This window comes from Corapipo altera, unplaced genomic scaffold (assembly GCF_003945725.1).
Source record: "Corapipo altera isolate COAL_440 unplaced genomic scaffold, ASM394572v1 61411, whole genome shotgun sequence".
Classification (NCBI taxonomy): Eukaryota; Metazoa; Chordata; class Aves; order Passeriformes; family Pipridae; genus Corapipo; species Corapipo altera.
Genome location: NW_020884875.1, coordinates 2,615,259 through 2,631,583, shown reverse-complemented (window position 1 = coordinate 2,631,583; position 16,325 = coordinate 2,615,259). Strand labels below are relative to the sequence as shown.

Sequence of the window (16,325 nt, the reverse complement as noted above, 5' to 3'; positions counted from 1 at the left end):
AGATTTAAAGCATAAGGAGTTAAGTAGTAATCCACATAAACTGGCAGAAGCTACAAAGTGCCTTTAGTGGCTGAAGTCAGAAAAGAACACTGCAGAGCTTCATCCAGCCCAAGGTAAGTCATGCAACATAGCTGAAGCCGAACTCCTAGGTACTTCTAGTTATAAAACTACAGTTTAAAACATCAAAGATACTGAGAATACTGGAAATTTATTAAAATAATTGATAGTCATGCGCAGTCATCAAACTGATGATTGTATGTGTTTGATGTAAAAGGAAAAAAGTGTCAGTTGTCTATTCTGTTGCTTTATCATGAAGAACAACTCCTAGTTTGTTTTTTGGGGTTTTTTAATGGATTTCTGAAACTTCCAATACTTCATGTTGTTAGTACAGAAGTTTCCAAGAGCAGAAGAGTTCTTGACATATTTTTGTATCTTCTTTCAAATGAGAAGCCCAAGGAAGCTGGAACACTCAAATGCAGTAGAATGCCTTTGACCCCTGCTGCAAAACACAGACATGATAGTGAAAGACACCAACCAAGAAAATAAAAAACAACTGTTGCATCTGACTTTGTTGAATGACTTTCCTGTGAAATGTGAGAGATATATCACTTTTTTTTCCTGATTAAAATTAGGAGATTTCAATTGATCTTGAAATTGGTGCATCAAATTAATTCAGCCAAGACATTTTCTTGGGTATGTATATCCAGGATTAAGTGTCCTTTTCTTTCTTCACCAAAAATCGCAAGGCTCCAGAATCTGAATGTCTAGGAGAATCAGATGGTTATGATAAAGGCAAGAAATTAAAATAATTCCTTCAAAACTGTTGTCTGTTTTGAGATTAAAGCCAAAAATCAATAACCTGTGAACTCAAACATAGAAAACAATCATCATTAATCAACATAAAATCATTGTCCATATGTTTTCTGAAGCAAGATGGCTCATCACAACTGTTTTATCATGAGATTTCAATCAAAAATGATAGCTGGCATGTTTCTATGTCAGGCAAAGGAGACTGCAGAGACTGATTGCTCTAAACAATACATGTTAGTGGAACTATTTGCTAATTCTTCCAAATTAGTCTGATTTACAGCATTTGATCCAATTTAAAATTTGGGGGTTTTTTTCCTGATTTTTTTGTGCTATAGAATACACTCAGTATTTTAGGTGTACACCAAAAAAGGAATATATAAATAAAATATTTTACACTTAAATTAATGGATTTGAATGGGATGACTCTTTATATACACAGTAGACTTTAGTGGAATTAATATTTATTTATATGTACAATTTGTTTGGAACAAAGACACGAACATGTGATCCAAATATATTTGTCTCAAAAACACTACACCGTTTCTCTAATTACAAACATCTATTTTAATTTTTATTACCTTAACATTTAGGAGTCCCAGTCCTGGACCAAAACCCTGTTTTCCTGGGAACTGTACAGTCCCCAAACAAGAAAATAATCCCTGTCCCTGCAGCGTGAGATAAGAGAAGAAAAAGAAAGAAGAATGTTAAAGGCATACAAATGGAAGATTCACATGTAGTTTCACTGTATTAGCAGTCTGGCCATCCAGAAGGCTATATCCCAGTGCTTGTTTGGCTGTTTTCTTTTTTCTTGGTATCATAATAAAGCAGAATTTTAAGGTATATATATACACTATCCTACTAGAAAAAATATGTAATTTAAGGCACCACCTAGTTACCATTATTAAGCTGTCTACATTTGTATAGTATCAATTCAAAAATATCATGTCAAAAAAGTACCAGTGGTAAATAATGCCAGTTCCAGAAATGCAATACATATGATTGATGATGGAGTGCAGTTTGAACCCAGTGATTTAGCATCATTAACAAAAAAACAAAGACTGAACTAAATTTCCATATCATTAGCACATGAAGATTTCAATAAGAAGATTGTATTTTAAGGAATACATGTGAAATTTTAAGACTAATGTGAGAAAATAAGAAGATGATAGAGAAATAATACTGCCTCAAATTTTTAAAGGGAATTCCTGAAAATTTTAAGACCTTCAAAATATCTAGAAATAAATGGTTCTTTTAAGTAATTTCTGTTTGATTTATTTAGATTATAAAGTATTTTAGTTTTTCTATGATATGATGAGTTTCATGCAGATTATGTGACTCATGCTGATGGCATGGAAGGTTTAAATACTAATTTCACTGTGCCTTACTTTCCTATCACGAAGGTTCAGCAATGAATGGAATCAAAACTGCAATCCAGAATTATTGATTCATTGACTTATTTAAATCTTAAGCAGTTCTGACATCTCTGCAGCTGAATACAGGTTTGTTTTAGCAATCTGTTCTCGGTCTATGTCTGTGTGCTGTAGGCTCTATATAACTCCATTGGCCAAATATTTTCCTGAAGAAGGTTTACAATTTTGTCAAGTATTTGAAAATATTTATGCATGGACGCTACTGCTCATTTCCACAAATCATTCATTATTGTCATTGTCAGGTTCCCAAATAAATAGCGAAATTCTTACTAACCTTTAACAGGAAAAAAAATTTCAAATCAAAGCAACTGACTAAGTCCATGCAGATCTGGTATGAAAGCCTATGATGCATGTTTCTTGTTGACTGTTCTGTTATCAAAGATTTATCCCTTATAACCCAGTAGCTGACATGGGGGAGGGCATTTCAACCTCATGAGTTGGAACTATGACAGCTCATAAGGATAGATCATTTCCAAACACTCTGATTTTTTACAAAATAATTTGCAATAAGTGCTATGTCATCGACTGTAGTTTGAGTCCTTTGTTATATATCTTTATTCCAAAGTCCTGGACACAGAAGGAAAGCACATGGCTGTAACCATAATCTAATCACTACAACTACTTATTTCATGAATAACATTTACAACTTGCTTATGACTGGTTCTGGAAAAAAAACTGAAAATATCTTGCTGGACCTAAGATTTCTTCAGCTGACAATATCCACAAAAGAGATGTTGTGAATTAATTTTATTGATATTTCAAATAAGATAATATGTGCTAAATACCAAAGTATAAAAAAACACACTAAATTTCTGTAAAAATTATTCAGAGAAAAATTACTTTTTCTCAGTCCCCAGGGTTCAACAGCTAGGAGAGCATTTGCAGATGACTCATCTGTTTAAATGCACAGACAATTTAAATCATGATCTGATATTAAAAAATCAGAGTAGAACAAGAATCTACCAATAAATAGAACTCCCATTAGTTTTCAATCACTTCCACTGTACGACAAAGTGATGCTAAAAACTCAGCCTGACCGATGGGCTAACAAGTTTAGGCTTCAGCAAAGCAAGGGCAGGAGAAATGCCACAGCACGTGGCACAAAAATCTTTTACCTAAGTCAAAGAATCTTTCCTTCAAACTGACCCAATATCATCCTGAACTTTTCCCTTAATTTTGCATAAGGTGAAGGGTGAAATGCAATTGACAAAGTAAAGGTGGTTAGTTATACTTAAAAAAAATATTTTGTCTTTGAGAACACCAATCCTTTGAAAACAGAGATCACACTCACCTAAAAAAAAAAAAAATGGTAGGAAAAAATAATAAATGTTGAAAAATCTTCTTTTGATATTTTCTTTTAAAATTGTAGTTTCTCTGTTCAAGACAGAGAACAATTTCTCTGTTCTGATACCTGTGAGCAGAAAAGTCATAGAATCACAGGCAGGTTGAAAAGAACATTAGGAGATCCCCAGCGCAACCACTAGCTCAAAGCAGCATCACTGATGAGGCCTGGTCTTAAAAAATCACAAAGGACACAAGACCATACAACCTCTCTGGGCAGCCTGCTCTACCCTGGTCTGTTCCCATGTAAAAAAACATTTCCCTATATGTATTGTCTGAGCTTCTCTTGTTTCAACTTGTGCCTGTTGTCTCCTTTCCTGCTGCTAAACCCTGCTGCAGAGGTCCTGGCCTTCTGTCCCCAGTAACCCGACTAAAAGTATGGGAAGGCTGCTCTGAACTATCTTCAGGCTGAAGTGGCCCTACATCTCATGCTTCCCTCACAGACAAGTCTGTGAGGATCCCGTTGGCCCTCTGCTGGGTTCACTCCCATTTGACAATGTCTACCTCGGACTGCGGAAACCAAATCAGAGGATGCAGTGTCAGTGACGGTGTAGATCCAAGACATACCAAACTGAGAAGAATAATCTCTTCCCTCTATCTTCTGGCTGTGATCTTGCTCATACAGCACTGGATGATGCCACTCCCACAGGCTACCCACTCCTGTGCAGCCCTCTGTCTCTCCCAAAGCCTTGGGGACTTACCCAATATACTGCTGCCCAGGCAGCCAGTACCCAGCCTGGACTATTGTTGCTAATGGTAAGAACCTTCCCAGGTATGACTGGCAATGAACAACTTTGCATTTTGCTCCTGGTTTTTTCCCCCAAGTATAAGAAAAAATACGATTGGATGACTCTGTCCTTGAAGATCTGCAAGATTTTCTTATCTTCTTTGCCCTTCAGAGCTGTCTCATGGGATTCCACCTACTAGTCTTAATGAGTTTAAGTCTGCTACTTACTTTCCTTACTCCCTTCAGGGTCTTTACCTCCAGTAGTTTCTGATTGGTACAGCAAAGACTGACACTGATTATCACGTTCCCAACACATTCCCTGTTGTTAAATAGGAGATCCAACTGTGCCTCTCCTTTGGTTGGCCAATCCATTATCTTTATCAAGAAGTTACTGTTTATACCCTGCAGAAGTCTTCTGAACAGGTTGCAACTTGTCATGTTGTCATCTCAGTGGATATTAGGGAAGATAAATTCTCCCCAGTAAGCTAGGTTTGTGCTACAGAGACTTCTTCCAGTTGTTTAAAAAGATTTGGTTGACTTTGATTGTGGTTGGATGGAAAGACAAAATGGAACAAAATACTCTAAAACTACAGAAGTATTTTGACTGATAACAGTAATTTTTTTATGACTGACTTTGTATGCTTTTTAGATTTCACTCTTGTATCTTAATCCAGAACAAAAAGTTTATTTTAAAATTTTGACTTACATTCTGGACCAAAAAAAACCCAATCAACCAAACAAACAAAAAACCCTGAATAAACATAAGCTCAACAGCCAACCTACTTGTTTTCTGAACACATATTGAAGAGTAGAGTCCAGAGCAGTTCCCCGAAGAGAACAGAAATAAGCCATGGAAAGAACCAGAGAAGAAAAAGATGGAGCTATGTCTTGAAGAAAAATTCCCTCAGGGTTAATTACCTTTCCTGCATCACACTATTCTTCACCACATAAATCGCAGATTGACACTGTTTCTAAACTCAACTGTTTTTTCCTTTCTAAAGGCCAATGAGATATTAGGAAATGTCTCCTACATATTTTCCTTGCCTGGATTTCTCTTTGCCAGTTGGTATGTAGGGAAAAACAAATAGCCTAAAAGAGGACTGTGAGAGGACTAGCAAGAGAAATTTGACCACAAGAGAGGAAACAACCAAACAGGTCAGGTCTCTTCTACTTATTGGACTCTGTTCTACAACTGGCAAAACATTAGAAAATAAAATTGTTTCCTGATATTTTAATTTCCCATTGGAGTAGACTATGGTAAACTTTTCTTTTGGGTAAGATACATTTTGTAGATCTGTTTTCTTTGTATAGCTAGAACAAAAAAATCTTTAGGAAAAAACGCTCACACATTCTGATTGGTAAAGTTTCCCTTTGTTTGTGTTCAGATGGCCTGGGAAGTCCTGTCATCACTGTTGGGAAGAAATTGTATCCCTGAATAAAGAGAGTATTTACTGGATACATTACCACCACCCCTCACACTGAACTTTGGAGAACCAAATCAACTGTCACATACTGATAGGAACATTGATATGAATTGAAATGAAATCTGAATAATACAAGACAGATGTTTGCTCACTGTTACCCAACTAATCCCAACCATCACAACAGCATGTGGCAAACACCTGTTAAGGTCTGCCTGTCTTGGATGTGCTCCTGGTCATTAAAGGAAATTTCTTGTTGCATCCTGTCTAAACTAAAAAGAAGAAAAAGTTTCAAATGGCAAGATATTTGTCTCCAATTACATAGAAAACTTGTCTCTTCCAGTCATAAGCTCCCTGTTGATTTGACTTTTTTCTTAAATACCACTGAAAAATCAAGCAGTGTTCAAAACTTTTCAAAAGCAGACTTCCTTCATACACAAAAGCTCTGAACATTACATGAGAGTGCCAAGGAATGATGTGTTACCCATTCATAGTGTAAGACCTCAGTCACAGTACAGCCCAAAAGCAGGATAGTAAAAAAGGACAGAGCTTTGGAATCCAGCAGAAGGGATATAATTTTCCTTCCCTCACTCCCTCCACTTCAACAGTTGATGTGCTGCAAGACAGGAAGGCTCTGCAGAGGGATCTGGACAGACTGGGTCAATTGGTTGAGGACAACAGTATGAGGTTCAACAAGGCCAAATGCCACGTCCTGCACTTGGGTCACCACAACCCCAGGGAACACCACAGACTGAGGGAAGAGTGGCTGGAAAGTGGCCCAGCAGAAAAGGAGCTGGGGGTGCTGGTCGACAGCAGTTAAACATGGCCCAGCAGTGTGTCCAGGTGACCAAGAAGGCCAATGGCAACTTGGCCCGTATCAGCAAGAGTGTGGCTAGCAGGACCAGAGCAGTGACTGTCCTCCTGTATTGGCTGCATCTTGAAGACTGCGTTCAGTTTTGGGCCCCTCACCACAAGAAAGACATTGAGGGACTGGAGTGAGTCCAGAGAAGGGCAGTGGAGCTCATGAAGGATCCAGAGCACGTCTGATGAGGAGCAACTGAGGGAGCTGGGGATGCTTAGTATTGAGAAAAGGAGGCTCAGGGGAGACCTTATTGCTCTCCAGAGCTATCTGAAAGGAAAGTGTAGCCAGGCAGCGGTCAGTCTCTTCTCCCTAGTAACAGGTAATAGGAGGAGGGGAAATGGCCTCAGGGAGGAGAGGGTTAGATTGGATACTAGGAGTAATTTCTTACTGCAAAGGATTCTTAAGTGTTGGAGCACACTGCGCAGTGAAGTGGTAGAGTCACCATCACTAGAGGTGACTTGGACATTTAAGAAATGTATCCCAGTGGTGCTTAGGGACAGGGTTTAATGCGGGCTTGGCAGTGTTTGGTTAACAATTGGACTTCATAATCTTAAAGGTACTCTCCATCCTCAATCACATGATTCTACTATTTTAGGTCACAAGTAAGTCAGTATTTTAGAAAATCTTGAAAGAGAAAGATATTACACAGTCAATACTGTTGTAGGAAAACACAGCTTGAAAAACAAACCCAATTCCATTCTTACAGGAGACCAAAAATATAAATATGGTAAGATAGAACATTAAAAATTTTGGCTATTATTTTCTGAACATAAAGCTTGTATGACTTCATGCAGTATGACATTCTGGTTAAAAACCAGCAACAAACATTTAAAATAAATATGCTATTTGGAATAATAAATACCATTATTTTGAACAAAATCAATACTTCATCTGAGATAAACCTTGGATGTAAATGCTAAATTTTACTAAAATGAGTAGAAAAAAAGATCAGTTATAATTATGTCAATTAATTCATTTAACATGAATTCAGAGAAAGCTGCCCACAGACCAAGAAAACAGACAAGACCACTGGGCACTATCAGCAATCCAGTGTCTAATACTGAAGGAAAGCATTTGCATGCTGACCTATAAATAGTCCTTGGGGTCTCACATCTTGCACATTCTTTAAAGTAAATAAAATGGAAGAAAAATTGAGAATGAGCCTCACCATTATTTGTGACTTAGAACAGTATTTTGCAATATTCAGTCCACATTACAACACAGTATCTTTTTGGAACCTTCCTATAGTTTTCTGATCCCAAGACTTTACCTTCTGCTTTGTCAGAATAAAATTTGTGTTACTTTTTCCCCACAAGTTTTTCTGGTGCCAGAGGGATATCTACGTAAAGGAGAGACATAAATTCTCCTTACACCATGTGTTCAAAGCAAATACTGCATACTCATAGTTCCAGGACAATTGCACCCAATGATGTCTGAGTAATCTAGACATTGGGGTGTGGTCCCCACACTCCAACAAATCTTTCTAGCAGATTGACTGTGTCCAAGTCCTGGATTATGGGGACAAGCTTCTCTGGTAAACACAGAGAAAAGCCTTTTTTTTTTTTTTTTTAAGAAGAAAGCAGAGGAAGACTTCGCAGCACTAAAGGCACTTCTTATAAAGTCTGAAAAGAGGAATAACAAGTGAGCTGGTATATAATATGGTACAGAATGGAAAGAAATGCGTCGGTTATATTTTCAGAAGGATGAGCAAAAGCAGTTAGATCTGAGCAACAGAAACATTTATCATGAGAGGAGAGGAGCATTTAGTTGCCTTGCAGCAAGAGACGTATTGAAAAGGAGCAGGCACTTGACTACTGTGTCTAAGTGCCATCATGAGGCAAGGACACTGAGTATTAAAGCTGTAATGCTGATAGGAAGGTGTTAGATAGGACAGAAGGAAAATACTGGGAAAGGAGTCATGATTGCCAACCTTCAGGCTGAAGTTTAGACTAGAAATACTGCTAACACAGGTTAGGGTTACTAATAATTTTAAAAACAATGTTTGACAGTTCAGACACCTTCTAAATTTGTGGAGAACATTTTACCTGCACACAAGCTGTTGACTGCAAGATCAGAGTGTAATTCAATGGCTACTAGCATACTGAATGAAGACTGAGATAATGTCATGATCTCTGTGCCCCCATCCTCCAGTGGAGGGAATGAGTTTCTCTATCAGTGCTCAAGGTGAGAAAGCTACGAAGATTTCTGTTGCCCACTTTGGTCAACAATCAAAAGGTGAAAACCCAGGTCTGCCAGCCAGTGCCTCCTGAGGTTTCTTGCAAGTGTGGCATGGCAAGCCCACCCAAACCTACCATCCCTATTCCCTCCCCATGCACTGCAGGGGAGGCTGAATCATAAATGTGAAGAAATAGTTCTGTAAAACATTTTGGAGGAAATTCTTTATATTTCCAATAAAAGGCAGCTTACGTTTCAGGGTTTAGGCAATACATTGCTCTCAATCCCTCTCTCAAGTGAGGGTTTAGGCAATACATTGCTCTCAATCCCTCTCTCAATCCCTCTCTCAGTTTTATTTTGTGGGGGTTTTTGTTTGTTTTTTTGTTTTTTAAAGACATGATAAAGGGTTTAAATACCCATATAATGTGTCCTTTAAGGCAGAGTTGTTCCAAACTTTTCCTGAGTTTCTTTTAATGTGGGAGTTAAAGTCCTAAAAAACAACTCTGTAGAAATGTCACATTCTTTCAAAATCTCTCTGCTCCTTGTGTGTCTTTGAGAAGTAGCTCCTGCTTTTTCTGACAAAAGGAATGTTTCGCTTCTGTTAGCACTGCAAAGCCAAATACATTGTAAACTAGCACTGCAAAGCCAAACATATTGTAGAACAGGGAGCTGGGTTCAGGCCATCCTTGTGCATCAGCAACAGCACTGTCACCTAATTTTCAAGCACAGAACAATTATGTCTGTCAAGGATAGAAGAGTCAGCCTGGCTTTTAGATTGCGGCTTGGACATGAATAATTGTCAGTAGGAAAAAAAATCTTTTGATTCTGAGCAAATGTGATCTGAAAGAAGTTTAGAAAAAAACACACCTATATCTATTTTATAGTAATAATATATATCAAGCTAATAATCAGCAGCAAATAAGACAGATTTTCCGTAAGAAAAAAAATTTCAGCTTGGAATAATCAATTAGTTCTATAACTTTGACTAATTGACCCCCTGACTGCAATTGACAGTATAGACTTACCCAGCTATGTTCATAAATATAAAGACTATTAACACTCAGGAAAAAACAACAACAATAGCAAAAACAATAACAAACAACAAAGAGACAAAGCTATTAGGAAATTACAACAAGGGGGTAAAAGAAACAGGAGAGTGGAAGATGAAATGTACATTTGAGAAGGTTTATAATGGTCACTGAAAAGAAATTTATAAATTAATAATTATTAAATTGGCATTACACTTCAAATCCAGAAATTATATCTGTGCTTCTTTTTCATGTCCATTCAGTGCCTATGTTTAACAATTTTAGATGGAATATACACATATGGACTCAAAATGTGCTTCTGCAGAGACTTCATTGCTGGTTTTATTTTTTTCTTACTCTGTAGATGTTATCTCTGTGAACTACTATATTTGCAAGGGGAAAATCTTTTCCTATTAACAGAGACAACTAACAGAGAGCAATAACATAAATCAGACCTTTTGAAATGCATTTTGCTCTGCTGATTACTACAGATGAGTGGAACAATATTTCACTATCTTAAGGAAAATTTTTCCTTTGAGGACAGACATAACCTGTAGCCAGTTATTATTACAAAGGGAAACATAACAGCATGGGCAGCTGGACCATCACATCAAAAACACTATTATGACTTCCTGAATTCTAAAGTGGCTCAGTTCAAAAGTAATGTCAAAATAGTGTTATGCAAGAGGCCAGACTGACCTTCATACAAGTGTTCACTTGGTCCTCAGATGAGTCCTCCACACTGAAACAACCCTGTCTAGTTTGAGACAACACTTTGACAGTTTAGTCTGTCATTGGAGAGACACAGGAACACAATCCACGGTCATTAGCAAAGTGTCACTGAAGTGAGTTGATGTCACAAATGTATGAGCAGACGCAGTTTTTGGTTCTGCAACTTGTAACTTAAAGGTCAGTAATTTTTATTCCTGCCCATTTCCAAACAAAAAGTGGCTGCATTTGCTAGCAAATACATAAGCAAAATGTCAAATTTGTCCATTATTTTCCCTTTTTATTTGCCTTGGGATTTCTTTGAGTCTAAGGCGGAAATAAGAATCTAGTCAAGCCCAGACAACCCTACAGCTCAGAATGAAGTTCTTGTTCTAAATATAAATTATAGTGGTTGTATTTCAACTTTATTTTATAGTTAAGGGAAAAACAACTGAACAAAGGAAATTTTACTCTGCATAGGACACAAGAATTTGCTGTAATGGATTTTATAAATAAAACCTATTTGGCACTGAAAAACCTTCTGTTGGTTTATAAGTATGGCCTTTGTTTTACTTCCACATCTTACAGACATTTTTCTGCAATCCTCCCTAAAATCTAAAAGCATCTGCTCAGAAGGAGTCACGACCTACAAAATCGTTAAAGGAAAAAAGAAGGCTCTTTGCTTCAGATCTGCAAAAAGCCTGGTCCATATTTGCAGGTTTTGAATACATCTTTTCTCATGGTTATGGGAACAGGAAAAGAAGAACAGAAAATATTTGTAAAGATACATACATATGGGGATTTTTACTTATTAGAAAAGGAACATATTTCTGGGTATTTTTTGCTATTTTCTTCAATATTTCATCTTTTCCCAATTTTTTTTTTTCCTAAAGTTACTGGGTTTGTCTTTGTAGCAGTCTTCCCTCACATCTCACTTGTGGATTTTCTGGCTTTCTCTCTGTATGCCCCTGTGAAAGTTAGGTTTTCTGGAAAGTTAGATTTCCTTCACTTTTTCCAAGGTACTACTTTTTCTGATTAGCTTTATACCTTTATAAGACCCATACCTTACCTAAGAAGGTAAGTGACGTTCACACTGGGCTTGACAAACTCTGAAGCATTTAGCTCACCCCTGTTTGACACCCGTCCCAGCCTGCCAAGTTTCAAAACATTACTGCTTCTACGATCTCTGGGTCACAACACATAGACATGGAGCCAGCACAACCTGGATCAGTGGGACTGAGACTGTACACTTGTGTCTATCACAATGTGGTTCCTGTCCACGTGCTCATGGAAACCTGCTCTTCTTTCCCCTCTACTGCTGCCCTCAGCTACCCTTACACACATGACAGGCTCACATTCCCAGACTTCCTACAAGCATGTTAGTGTTTACTTTGGCTGAACACCAGGCATCTACTGGGCCTGCGCCCAGTCCCTCCAGAGGGAAGGGGAGGGGGGAAGGGAGGAAAAGAAGGAAAAAAACTCTGGAATTGAAGCTGTTGAGAAAGGGTGTTTATATTTACATGAAGAGGGAAGATGCGATAAACACTATACATGCAGAGAAGAACTAAAAATAAAGATACTTCCCCACAACCGATGCGCTTCTCCCTTGAAGGAACTCCCTGACTGCTCTACTCAGCTACCTGGAAAAGAAAGAGCTACTTGTTTCCTTCTCATCTCTTTTATATCTGAGCTGATGTAACATGGTATGGAATACCTTACTGGTAAAACACATGCCAAATGACCTATCCTATTTCCATTTCCTTCTCAGGGAGAGTAACAAACGCATTACAAAGCAGCTTTCTGGTTTTCTCCCCAGACGTTTCCTGATGGTCAAAAATCTCCTAAATACTTAATATTCCTCCCTCTCCAGGACACTCATGTGCATGCAGCTTAATTTTGTGAGGGATTTTTTTGAAATTGTTGGGGCTTGCATTGCTTTCACAGTTCTTTCTGCATTTTTTTTTTTCTAAACACATGATTACGTGAAATTAAATAAATTATAGCTAGAATGTCTACACTCTCAAGGGTCACATCTAAGACAATTGTCTAGTCAAAACAGCTTCTTTTGTTCTGAAATGCTTATGAGCCTTTAATTCAGGGTACTGGGGGATTCAGCAGTTCCTAGAAGTACCCTGTACAGCCACAAATCCTCCTATTGCTAATCAGTAGTATGCCACATTTGATAATGTACCAGGCACTGGAGGAGGGAGAGTTCTGACCAAATTTACTTCAAAAAGGAGGAAAAGGAACAACCTGTTTGGCAGCCTGCAACACCGAGCATCTTCCTCATTTTTAATTCTTGCAGTATGTATTTCCCTTCTCACCAAAATGTTCCTCCTTTCATCCCTAGCAACTCTCAGACCCCTGAAAAAGGGTGAAAACACATGGTGTTGATAGGCACGTTCTGGATTTGGATTCTGTGTCTTTTAGCCTGCAGCATTCTTACTAATTTTATTCTCTTGACATCCCACTGACTGTGTTGGGCTGTAGGTCTCCAAAACCTTTTTTCTCCCCAGTGCTCCCCATGAGACAATAGAAGGAAAAAACTTTGAGTCATGAAGATCTCTCAAAGCAGGTATGAAAAGTCCATTGCACTGGCTTTTTGTACACGGAAGGATTGCAACCTAGCCCTTGCAGTTTTACCTTTGTTTCCTGTCTTGTCTTAAAATTCTATTCATCAAGACAAAGAGCGGGGAATTCCCAATTACACTAGAATAAAAGGATAGTTTCATCATCCTTTTTTTTTTTAATACATTTTTTTAAGATAATGGGCAATTATCTATTCTCCAAAATGACAGAGAAATTATTTCTCTTCATCCTTCTTCTTTCTTCAGTTTTTCCTGAACTGGAAGGATCCTACTCTGACTACTAGCATAATTTTGCAAAAACTGAGGACAGAGTTCTCGTTGTGCACAACAGAGAAATGATGGTGATGATTTGAGCCATTCCAAAGTAATTCATTCTAAGATGTATGTAGTAATAGGGTGGGGATCAGGAGATATCCATTTGTTTCAGTATGCAAATGCATGTCAAACACTTGTTGTACACTCTGAAAATACCATGCATGCATGAAAGTCTCATTTTCAGTAGAAGTGAGCCTAAAAGAGCTCTCTCAATCAAGAATCATACTAAAAGTGAATCTGTGAAGAGAAATTACTCTTCCCACAGGTAAAACATGCTGAAAATGTGTGTGAGTTTTCCAATAGTAATTTTCTGACCCAGTAAGGGCAGATTAACTAGGATGCAAGTGTTGCTTTATTCCCACCCTATATATAGGAATAGTTATTGAGTTCTTATACTAGCTAAAATTCTGTTAATTGAAAAAAAACATGCAGCTGGTGGGTTACACATCAAACAAGTTCCATTTTCATAGACTTGCACCTCTCTAAAGAATAAAGAATAAACTGAACAGCCATGCATCTGAAATTATAAAATGCAGAAAAGACAAGGCTTTATTGAATTTCTCCTCTGGGTCAGTGAATTTTAACATTGCACATATTTTTTTCCAGCAATTTTTACAAAATTGGATAATCTTAATTGTCTATATTTTCATGGCTAGGCTTTGCAAACAAAGATTTGGGAAGGCACTATCCACATTTGCTACAGAGTCTATATTTTAAATCAAATTAGATGCTCCATTTATTGTAATATCATTTTCCCCCTGCAGTCTCAAAGCATTTTGACAAGTTCTACCCTGATTTATAAACACTCAGTTCTCAGAATGGCACAGTTAGAACAAGAATTTGTTGAATTATTTGAAGAATAACAGCTTTTCTCTTAAAATACTACAGATGTAGTCAAAACTTCAAGAGTCTGAATAGCAGTGCCAGGCTGTAAACTTCTGTAATGTGCAACTTGTCTAATTAAGCTGGGGTAGATGGTGTAGGAGAAGGAAAAGTCTGCCCTCAGGCTTAAAAACCAAAAAAATCCATCAACAACAAAAATACCGTTGGACATTAATCCAGGTGGAATAACTACATCCACTTATCTGAACCTCTGTCCTGTGCAGAAAGGATCAGTTTTATCCTGTTGTTCAAAAGGAGCAGCAGGATGCCATTTTGTAGGGGCAGAGAAGAACTATCAATCCTTTCAGTAATCATAGGATCTGCAAATAATAACCTACAGTCTCCTCTGTTCTAACCGCCTTTAAATGCAGAAGTACAACCCCCTTTGTGTGTCTAGCAGCACTTTATCCAGTCTGGCTTTTCATGTTCCATGGGACAGAGTATCTGCTCCTCCCCAGGGGAATTATTCCATGGCTAATAGCTCTCATGGCCAGGAGATTTCCTCCTCTAAAATGTCTCCTACTGTTCTTAGCTAACTCTCCTATTGCTAAGTCACTAGAAATAATTCCTCTGTGTTGTTGATGCATCCATCTCTACATATGTTCAGGCATAAAGTTGTTGGAGTTTATCTTCCTTCAAGAGTTTAGGTATATTTTAAATAGCTAAAAAAAAAAAAAAAAAAAGAAAAAAAAAGAAAATCTAACTGTCTGTGCTTCATTTTCACAGCAGCCCTCCCTAATGCTGAATTCCCCCTTCTGTCAGTACCAGTTGATGCAGAGCATCGCCCAGAAGATATTTCAGGTCCAGTCATAGCACCTTATGGACAGGGGGGGTTACTATCAACCCACTTTCTTGAAATGAGTCTGTGCACAGCCTTATTCCACCACAGTGTTTTGGTGCATAGGTATATATATCATAACCACAAACTGAGCAGTAAAACAATATGTGAATGTTGAAAAAGAATTTGATGTTATTTGTTTCTTACGTGCTGTTGTAAGCCTCAATACAGAGCAAGAGGGCTCTTCCATACCTGTAACCAATGCTTTGAGACTCAGCAGAGTGGCATTTTGTTATTTAGGCAGCAAAAGACATGACAAAACTTCAAGGGAAATGTCTAAGTTACCTTATACCACTAGGTAGCTCTGGACCAACACCCACTCTAGCTCGCTCCCTCTTACTGGATAACAGTTTCGGATTATCTTTCCACATTTTAAGTGGTTTACATTTTTTCTTAACTGAAGAATTTATTTCAATCTCTCCACCTTCTGCTGCAATAGTTCTGCGGTCTCACAATGTGCTCAGTTTCTCCCAGGCATTTAGAGGTTACTCATAAATGCTGATACCAAGCTCATTACTTCCTCTTTTCAGTCGCCAATTAAAGTACCAATTTAGACCCACAATAACCCTTGTTCCTAATAAAAATCATTAAAGACACTGCTAATGTGTTTAATGATCCTCCTACTAACACAGAAATTTCCAGAAGCTGTAACTGTTGGTTTTGCCTCTCCACAGGGAGGACACTGTCAGAGATGCAAGCTTTCCTAGACTTCCCTTTTCCAAAAGAAGAAATAATAGGTTTCATTTTGTATGATCTCAAGACTTCATGAGGCAAATATCTCTGGCAGTCTTTCAATAGCTATGAAAAGATTTCTAAGAATCCTAGATAGTATGAGATCCCTACAGTTTTAAGCAGTGATTTCAGAAAGTACTAAAAACAGATCTTGATTCATGTAAAATAGGAGACTACTATTTCTGTAAGAGAGACCTCTAAAGAAAGAGCTCTGCAAAGACTCAGTAGGAAAGAGAATGCACTCATTATACTCTAATTTATAGCCAAACACAAAGAAAAAATTTAGTACAAAAACAAAGAATCTATGTTTGTATTACACCTGTCCTTATATAAGTTGTCCTTACATAGGTTTCTATAACCTGGTGTGAGTTTTCCTGCAAGCAGGCAAATAACCAACAAGAAATTCTGCTTGATGCCAATCTGGATCATACCAGACTTGCTGAGTGCTCATATATATGCTTTTCATGG

The 16,325-nt window shown here is 37.7% G+C and overlaps 1 long non-coding RNA gene across 1 annotated transcript in view; it reads right to left on the bottom strand.

Moving 5' to 3' along the window:
* Window positions 1-296: 296 nt before the first annotated feature.
* Window positions 297-16,325, bottom strand: part of LOC113943066 — a 41,982-nt gene continuing 25,953 nt past the window's right edge. The window contains exons 2-3 of the long non-coding RNA XR_003526188.1: window positions 1,389-1,475; window positions 297-499 (exon numbers count right to left, since the gene is read on the bottom strand). This is a non-coding gene — a long non-coding RNA (uncharacterized LOC113943066). The remainder of the gene's footprint in view (window positions 500-1,388; window positions 1,476-16,325) is intronic.